Source organism: Hyperoodon ampullatus (assembly GCF_949752795.1).
Source record: "Hyperoodon ampullatus genome assembly, chromosome: 5".
Lineage (NCBI taxonomy): Eukaryota > Metazoa > Chordata > Mammalia > Artiodactyla > Ziphiidae > Hyperoodon > Hyperoodon ampullatus.
Genome location: NC_136918.1, coordinates 51,433,229 through 51,442,664, shown reverse-complemented (window position 1 = coordinate 51,442,664; position 9,436 = coordinate 51,433,229).

Sequence of the window (9,436 nt, the reverse complement as noted above, 5' to 3'; positions counted from 1 at the left end):
AAAACTAATAGTGCTCATCAATGAATTCAGTAAAGTTGCAGGATACAAAATTAATACATAGAAATCTGTTGCATTTCTATACACTAACAACGAAAGATCAGAAACAGAAATTAAGGAAACAACCCCATTTACCATCGCATCATAAAGAATAAAATACCTAGGAATAAACCTACCTTAGGAGGTGAAAGACCTGTACTCCAAAAACTATAAGATGCTGATGAAAGAAATCAAAGATGACACAAACAGATGGAAAGATATAGCATGCTGTTGGATTGGAAGAATCAATGTTGTCAAAATGACTACACTATCCAAGGTAATCTACAGATTCAATGCAATTCCTGAGATCTTTAAAAGGCGAATAACCTGGGATTATATGGCAAGCTGTTTTTTTTAAAAAGGTGGGGAGTGGGGGGATCGAGGAAAACGTCACCAGGCTACAGGACTTTTTAAAAAAATACTATACAACCAAACCAGAACACACATTGAATGTTAAAAAATGAATGGCCACCCATGACCCCAAATTTCAAATATTTGTGCTCCTCAAACTCATTCTCATACATTGACTTTCTTTTTTCTTGTACATTTACTTTTTAAGAAAATAGTGGCAAAATACATATAAGATAAAATTTACCACTTTAACCATTTTTAAGTGTACAATTTAGTGGTAAGTATATTCTCATGGTTGTGCAAGCAACCTCCAGAACTTTTTCGTTTTGCAACTGAAACTCTATTTCCATTAAACAACAGCTCCATCCTCTCGCAACCACTGTTCTTTCTGTTTCTATGAGTCTGACTACTCTAGATACCTCATAAAAGTGAAATTATACAGAATTTGCCTTCTTGTGACTGGCCTATTTCACTTAACATAATGTCCTCAAGGTTTACTCATGTTATAGCATGTGTTAGAATTTCCTTCCTTCTTAAGGCTGAATAATATTCCATTATATGTATATATATTTGTATGTACACATACATAAATATTTTGTTATTCATTTGTCTGTTGAAGGACATCTGGGTTGCTTTTACCTCTTGTCTATAGTGAAGAGCACTTCTTTGAACATGGAGATACATTGAAGTATTTCTTCAAGACTCTGATTCAGTCCTTTGGGATATATATCCTGAAGTGGGATTGCAGGATCATATGGTAATTTTAATTTTTTAAGGAATACTTTGACTTTAATAAGTTAAAGCTACACATTGGAAAATAAATGTATCCTTATAAAAAACAGCTTTATCTATTTTATAAAATGAAGTTCTACATAAGAATTTATTTAGAAAATTTGGGGGGTGGGAATTTGCTGATTTGGAGAGAGAGAGAGTGCGAGAGAGAGAAAGGGAAAAGGAACCACAGGACAGCAACACCAGTAAATTCTGCCATTACCTAAATTTTACATATCAGTAATGAAGGTTCCTATCAGAAGTGGAGAAATAACAGTGGCACTCGCAAGCAATTAGTTGGGACCAGAAAAGAACAAAGGCAACAAAAGGAAGCCATGTGTGGAGTGTGAGAGTATTGTGGAGACAAGACAGACAGTCAGATGTGATCCAGAGAAATTATAAAATTAATTCCAAAATACGAAAGATAGGCGACAAACAGAGGTTAACTGAATTATCATTCAATACAGAAACATGCTGAAAGAAGTGATTAAACCTGGAGGAAAACACAGTGTAACCCAGAACCATGAATATTTTACAGCATATAGCCAGCAGCACTTTGAAACATCTGAAATCCACATTACTCTTGCCTCATAACTTAAGTTTACCTTATGGTTTTAGTTCACATATGCAAATATAAGTTTAAATGCTTTATGGATTTTTTTAAATGAACTAAAAAAAAGTGTAAATGTAATTCACAAATTTGGGTTAAGATCTGATTTTTAAACTTAGAGAAATCCAGAAAATATCATTTTAACTAATACCTGCTAGCATTCCCCTTACTAAATCATTCATCGGATTTGTTAGCAACTAATGATATTCACTTTGAAGTTACTTGCCTTATGAGAAAGTCCATAATCTGGTCCTGTTGCTGGATAACTTATTCGATGAAAAGTAAATCATTTAATAGATCTGATTCCCAGTTAGTAAAATTACTCAGTTTGGTTAGATGATCTCTAAAGCCCAGGCTAGCCTAAGAATTCTGTAAACATGACACATTACACTGATAACTCTAATACAATGGGTGACCAACAGAATCATAAGGTTGACGAAAGCTCATATGTTATCAAATTCAACCCACTTTCTTTACTGATCAGTAATAAAAGAGGCCCTAAAAGATTTCATACCTTGACTGCTGTCAAGTACCTTTTTTTTTTAATGTTTATTTTTTATTTATTTATTTTTTCTTATTAGTCATCCATTTTATACACATCAGTGTATACATGTCAATCCCAATCTCCCAATTCATCACACCACAATGCCCACCCCCTGACTCTTTTCCCCCTTGGTGTCCATTCATTTTTTCTCTACTTCTGTGTCTCAATTTCTGCTCTGCAAACCGGTTCATCTGTACCATTTTCTTGGTTTCACATATATGCGTTAATATACGATATTTGTTTTTCTCTTTCTGAATTACTCCACTCTGTATGACAGTCTCTAGATCCATCCACGTCTCTACAAATGACCCAAGTTCGTTCATTTTTATGGCTGAGTAATATTCCATTGTATATATGTACCACATCTTCTTTATCCATTCATCTGTTGATGGGCATTTAGGTTCTTTCCATGACCTGGCTATTGTAAACAGTGCTGCAATGAACATTGGGGTGCATGTGTCTTTGAATTATGGTTTTCTCTGGGTATATGCTCAGTAGTGGGATTGCTGGGTCATATGGTAATTCTATTTTTAGTTATTTAAGGAAACTCCATACTGTTCTCCATAGTGGCTGTATCAATTTACATTCCCACCAACAGTGCAAGAGGGTTCCCTTTTCTCCACATCCTCTCCAGCATTTGTTGTTTGTAGATTTTCTGATGATGCCCATTCTAACTGGTGTGAGGTGATACCTCATTGTAGTTTTGATTTGCATTTCTCTAATAATTAGTGATGTTGAGCATCTTTTCATGTGCTTCTTGGCTATCTGTATGTCTTCTGTGGAGAAATGTCTATTTAGGTCTTCTGCCCATTTTTGGATTGGGTTGTTTGTTTTTTTAATGTTGAGCTGCATGAGCTGTTTATATATTTTGGAGATTAATCCTTTGTCAGTTGCTTCGTCTGCAAATATTTTCTCCCATTCTGAGGGTTGTATTTTCGTCTTGTTTATGGCTTCCTTTGTTGTGAAAAAGCTTTTAAGTTTCATTAGGTCTTACTTGTTTATTTTTGTTTTTATTTCCATTACTCTAGGAGGTGGATCAAAAAATATCTTGCAGTGATTTATGTCAAAGAGCATTCTTCCTACATTTTCCTCTAAGAGTTTTATAGTGCCCAATCTTACGTTTAGGTCTCTAATCCATTTTGAGTTTATTTTTGTGTATGGTGTCAGGGAGTGTTCTAATTTCATTCTTTTCCATGTATCTGTCCAGTTTACCTGGCACCACTTATTGAAGAGACTGTCTTTTCTCCACTGTATACCCTTGCCTCCTTTGTAGATTAGTTGACCATAGGTGCGTAGGTTTATCTCTGGGCTTTCAGTCCTGTTCCACTGATCTATATTTCAGTTTTTGTGCCAGTACCATACTGTCTTGATTACTGTAGCTTTGTAGTATGGTCTGAAGTCAAGGAGTGTGATTCCTCCAGCTCCATTTTTTTTTCCCTCAAGACTGCTTTGGCTATTCGGAGTCTTTTGTGTCTCCATACAAATTTTAAGACTTTTTGTTCTAGTTCTGTAAAAAATGCCACTGGTAATTTGATAGGGATTGCATTGAATCTGTAGATTGCTTTGGGTAGTATAGTCATTTTCACAATATTGATTCTTCCAATCTAAGAACATGGTATATCTCTCCATCTGTTGGTATCATCTTTAATTTCTTTCAACAGTGTCTTATAGTTTTCTGCATGCAGATTTTTTGTCTCCCTAGGTAGGTTTATTCCTAGGTATTTTATTCTTTTTGTTGCCATGGTCAATGGGAGTGTTTCCTTAATTTCTCTTTCAGATTTTTCATCATTAGTGTATAGGAATGCAAGAGATTTCTGTGCGTTAATTTTGTATCCTGCAACTTTACCAAATTCATTGATTAGCTCTAGTAGATTTCTGGTGGCATCTTTAGGATTCTCTATGTATAGTATCATGTCATGTGCAAACAGTGACACTTTTACTTCTTCTTTTCCAATTTGGATTCCTTTTCTTTCTTTTTCTTCTCTGATTGCCGTGGCTAGGACTTCCAAAATTATGTTGAATAATAGTGGTGAGAGTGGACATCCTTGTCTTCTTCCTGATCTTAGAGGAAATGCTTTCAGTTTTTCACCATTGAGAATGATGTTTCCTGTGGGTTTGTCATATATGGCCTTTATTATGTTGAATTAGGTTCTCTCTATGCCCACTTTCTGGAGAGTATTTATCATAAATCGGTGTTGAATTTTGTCAAAAGCTTTTTCTGCAACTATTGAGATGATCATATGGTTTTTATTCTTAAGTTTGTTAATATGGTGTATCACATTGACTGATTTGCTTATACTGAAGGATCCTTGCATCTCTGGGATAAATCCCACTTGTTCATGGTGTATGATCCTTTTAATGTGTTGTTGGATTCTGTCTGCTAGTATTTTGTTGAGGATTTTTGCATCTATATTCATCACTGATATTGGTCTGTAATTTTCTTTTTTTTAGTATCTTTGTCTGGTTTTGGTATCAGGGTGATGGTGGCCTCATAGAATGAGTTTGGGAGTTTTCCTTCCTCTGCAATTTTTTGGAAGAGCTTGAGAAGGATGGATGTTAACTCTTCTCTAAATGTTTGATGGAATTCACCTGTGAAGTCATCTGGTCCTGGGCTTTTGTTTGTTGGAAGATTTTTCATCACAGTTTCAAATTCATTACTTGTGATTCGTCTGTTCATAGTTTCTATTTCTTCCTGGTTCAGTCTTGGAAGGTTATACCTTTCTAATAATTTGTCCATTTCTTCCAGGTTGTCCATTTTAGTGGCATAGAGCTGCTTGTAGTAGTCTCTTAGTATACTTTGTATTTCTGTGGTGGTTGTTGTAACTTCTCCTTTTTCATTTCTAAGTTTACTGATTTGAGTCCTCTCCCTCTTTTTCTTCATGAGTCTGGCTAAAGGTTTATCAATTTTGTTTATCTTCTCAAAGAACCAGCTTTTAGTTTTATTGATCTTTGTTATTGTTTTCTTTGTTTCTATTTCATTTATTTCTGCTCTGATCTTTATGATTTCTTTCCTTCTGCTAACTTTGGATTTAGTTTGTTCTTCTTTCTCTAGTTCCTTTAGGTGTAACGTTAGATTGTTTATTTGAGATGTTTCTTGTTTCTTGAGGTAGAATTGTATTGCTATAAACATCCCTCTTAGAACTGCTTTTGCTGCATCCCATAGGTTTTGTGTTGTCGTGTTTTCATTGTCATTTGTCTCTAGGTATTTTTTAATTTCCTCTTTGATTTCTTCTGTGATCGTTTGGTTATTTAGTAACGTAATGTTTAGCCTCCATGTGTTTGTGTTTTTTACGTTTTTTTCCCTGTAATTGATTTCTAATCTCATAGCATTGTGGTCAGAAAAGATGCTTGATATGATTTCAGTTTTCTTAACTTTACTGAGGCTTGATTTGTGACCCAAGATGTGATCTACCCTGGAGACTGTTCCATGCGCACTTGAGAAGTATAATCTGCTGTTTTTGGATGGAATGTCCTGTAAATATCAATTAAATCTATCTGGTCTATTGTGTCATTTAAAGCTTGTGTTTCCTTATTAATTTTCTGTTTGGATGATCTGTCCATTGGTGTAAGTGAGGTGTTAAAGTCCCCCACTATTATTGTGTTACTTTTGATTTCCTCTTTTAGAGCTGTTAGCAGTTGTCTTATGTATTGAGGTGCTCCTATGTTGGGTGCATATATATTTATAATTGTTATATCTTCTTCTTGGATTGATCCCTTGATCATTATGCAGTGTCCTTCCTTGTCTCTTGTAACATTCTTTATTTTAAAGGCTATTTTATCTGATATGAGTATTGTTACTCCAGCTTTCTTTTGATTTCCATTTGCATGGAATATCTTTTTCCATCCCCTCACTTTCAGTCTGTATGTGTCCCTAGGTATGAAGTGGGTCTCTTGTAGACAGCATATATATGGGTCTTGTTTTTGTATCCATTCAGGAAGCCTGTGTCTTTTGGTTAGAGCATTTAATCCATTCATGTTTAAGGTAATTATCAATATGTATGTTCCTATTACTATTTTCTTAATTGTTATGGGCTTGTTTTTGTAGGTCCTTTGCTTCTCTTGTGTTTCCCACTTAGGGAAGTTCTTTTAGCATTTGTTGTAGAGCTGCTTTGGTGGTGGTGAATTCTCTTAGCGTTTGCTTGTCTGTAAAGCTTTTGATTTCTCCACTGAATCTGAATGAGATCCTTTTTGGGTAGAGTAATCTTGGTTGTAGGTTCTTCTCTTTCATCACTTTAAGTATATCATGCCACTCCCTTCTGGCTTGTAGAGTTTCTGCTGAGAAATCAGCTGTTAACCTTATGGGAGTTCCCTTGTATGTTATTTGTCATTTTTCCTTTGTTGTTTTCAACAATTTTTCTTTGTCTTTAAGTTTTGCCAATTTGATTACTATGTGTCTTGGCATGTTTCTCCTTCAGTTTATCCTGTACAGGACTCTCTGCACTTCCTGGACTTGGGTGGCTATTTCCTTTCCCATGTTAGGGAAGTTTTTGACTATAATCTCTTCAAACATTTTCTTGGTACTTTCTCTATCTCTTCTCCTTCTGGGACCCCTATAATGCGAAAGTTGTTGCATTTAATGTTGTCCCAGACGTCTCTTAAGCTGTCTTCATTTCTTTTCATTCTTTTTTCTTTATTCTGTTCTGCAGTACTGAATTCCACCATTCTGTCTTCCAGGTGACTTATCCTTTCTTCTGCCTCAGTTATTCTGCTATTGATTCCTTCTAGTGTATTTTTCATTTCAGTTATTGTACTGTTCATCTCTGTTTGTTTGTTCTTTAATTCTTCTAGATCTTTGTTAAACATTTCTTGCATCTTTTCGATCTTTGCCTCCATTCTTTTTCCAAGGTCTTGGATCATCTTCACTATCATTATTCTGAATTCTTTTTCTGGAAGATTGCCCATCTCCATTTCATTTAGTTGTTTTTCTGGGGTTTTATCTTGTTCCTTCATCTGGTACATAGCCCTCTGCCTTTTCATCTTGTCTATCTTTCTGTGAATGTCTGTCAAGTACCTTTTTAAAACAAGATCCAGAGCTGGATTTTGGACCAGTACTATTTCTACTGCAGCACACAGCTGTTACAGGGAGGTGAAGATGACACCATGGATTTAACACAGAAACTCATTGGTGAGTCAGGTGTAATAAAAGGGACCATACAGTGGCAAATGGGATGGATTTCCTAGAAGAAAGATCTTTTGACTAAGTTCTAAAGAATTTGAAATGTTTGGGATGGTTGAGGGGAAATATATAATAAATTAAGAAATCAAAAGACAAGAAGAATTGTGGATGGGGTATATTATTGCATGCTTAAAACTAAAGTTTTTGTGCTTAAAATGCCCTTGAACCTCTTTAAACCTCTGGTTACATCAGCCTGCTCACTTCTTGTTCTTAAAGGGTCCACAATTCAGGCCTACAATTAGTGCTGTTTGTTTCTCATTCTCAGCAGTGGAAGTATCTTATTTTAGTTGAGAATTTATACATAGGATTGCCAAGGTGGAGAATAAAGTAAATGCCATTATCACTTCAGTTTGCATTAGTCCTTCAAAGTTTGTGCAGAAAATGTGTGTGCAGGTTCATATGTGTCAGGTTTGCAAGTTGATTTATCAGCAAATACTGAAAACAAAGAAACCATTCATAATCACTGAGGTTAAACCAGTGAATATCTAACATGAGTAACTTCCTTCTGTGTTCTAGTATCTTGTTAATACAGTCCTTCAAAACTAGATTTTCTTTTAATGCTTTAATGAAAAGAGTAGATCAACATTCATAGAATTCGTGTTGCTACTCAGCTTGGAGGAATGCCATTTCTGTGGTAGGTCCAGGGTTCTCCTTTAAATAAAATTTGAATGTGTATGTGGTAGGAGACCCAGAGAACACAAAGGGAGTAGGAGAACTTAAAAATGTGGGTCCATGTTATGAATAATTCTAAACAAACATGATAATATATTTTGAGGAGAAATAAAATTATAGATAGTCATGGGATATATAGCGCCTCAAAGGGAAGTCAGAGCAAAATAGACAAGATAAGAAAATTAAATTCAAGCTTCTAAAGGAAATCAACAAACAGCATAAATGCTTTGGAAAAAATTGGACTTCCAAGAGATTTTTAACCCAAGAAAGGTTTTACAGTTTCACCCACAGGCTGGTAAAAATCATTTGATCTGTCAAGACATAGTGTTAAAGTTGAAATGCTTGAACTGTTTCTTATTCACTTGTTAAAACAACCCTAAACTTTACATAGGGTTGGTTTTATAATCCCCATTTCATAGATGGAAAAATCAAAAAAGAGAGTAAGCTTTCATGATATGCCTACAGATTCATACCAAATGATTTGTGAAAATGGTAAATGGCACCTAGATATTTTATCTTCAACCCATTCCTTTCTCAATAGACTAGGTTGGAATGGGTGACTAGAGGAATAATTTGGTCTTCTTTCCTAGAGAGATTTTAGAATTAGGTAGACATCTATCTCTCTCACTGGGGAAATGTGGCATGGGGCAGGGGTGGCAGTTATGTTTTACTTTTTTGTTTGTTTGTTTGCTTAGATATTGGCACCCTTTAATTTGATTTTTAGTGTGGGTGTTATATTCTAAAAGGAACACAAAAATAGATAAGAATTATCCAAATTCTTACGGTGCAGAATTAATTATTACTAGGATTTTGGAATATTTGCTTCTAATAATGTTTGTTACTTTGTTTTTAAAAATCACCATGTTATTCTAAAGAAATTTTATTACCATTTTTTAAATTAAATGCTTTCAAAAATGCAAGGGTGAAAGTTTTAAAATAACATGAAAGAAAATCTGTTGTCTGGAAGAAATCATCCTTGACATTAAGAAAACATGATACACCTCATGATAACATTTCAAATGCATGTATACCTATAGAAAAATTATAGATAGATTTTCAACAAAATTATAATCATTTTATAGATGGTATTTGTAAGTAAAAATAATAAATTTAATTTTATTTCCTATAGGTAATAAGCAAAAATAAGAAAAAAATTTAACCAATATCAAATTATGTCTCTACAATTTTAAATTCTTTTCCACATTAAAAAGAAAAAAATCACCCCACACTTGAGTTGTATACATTAAATATAAACAGCTCTTTATATGTCAATCAC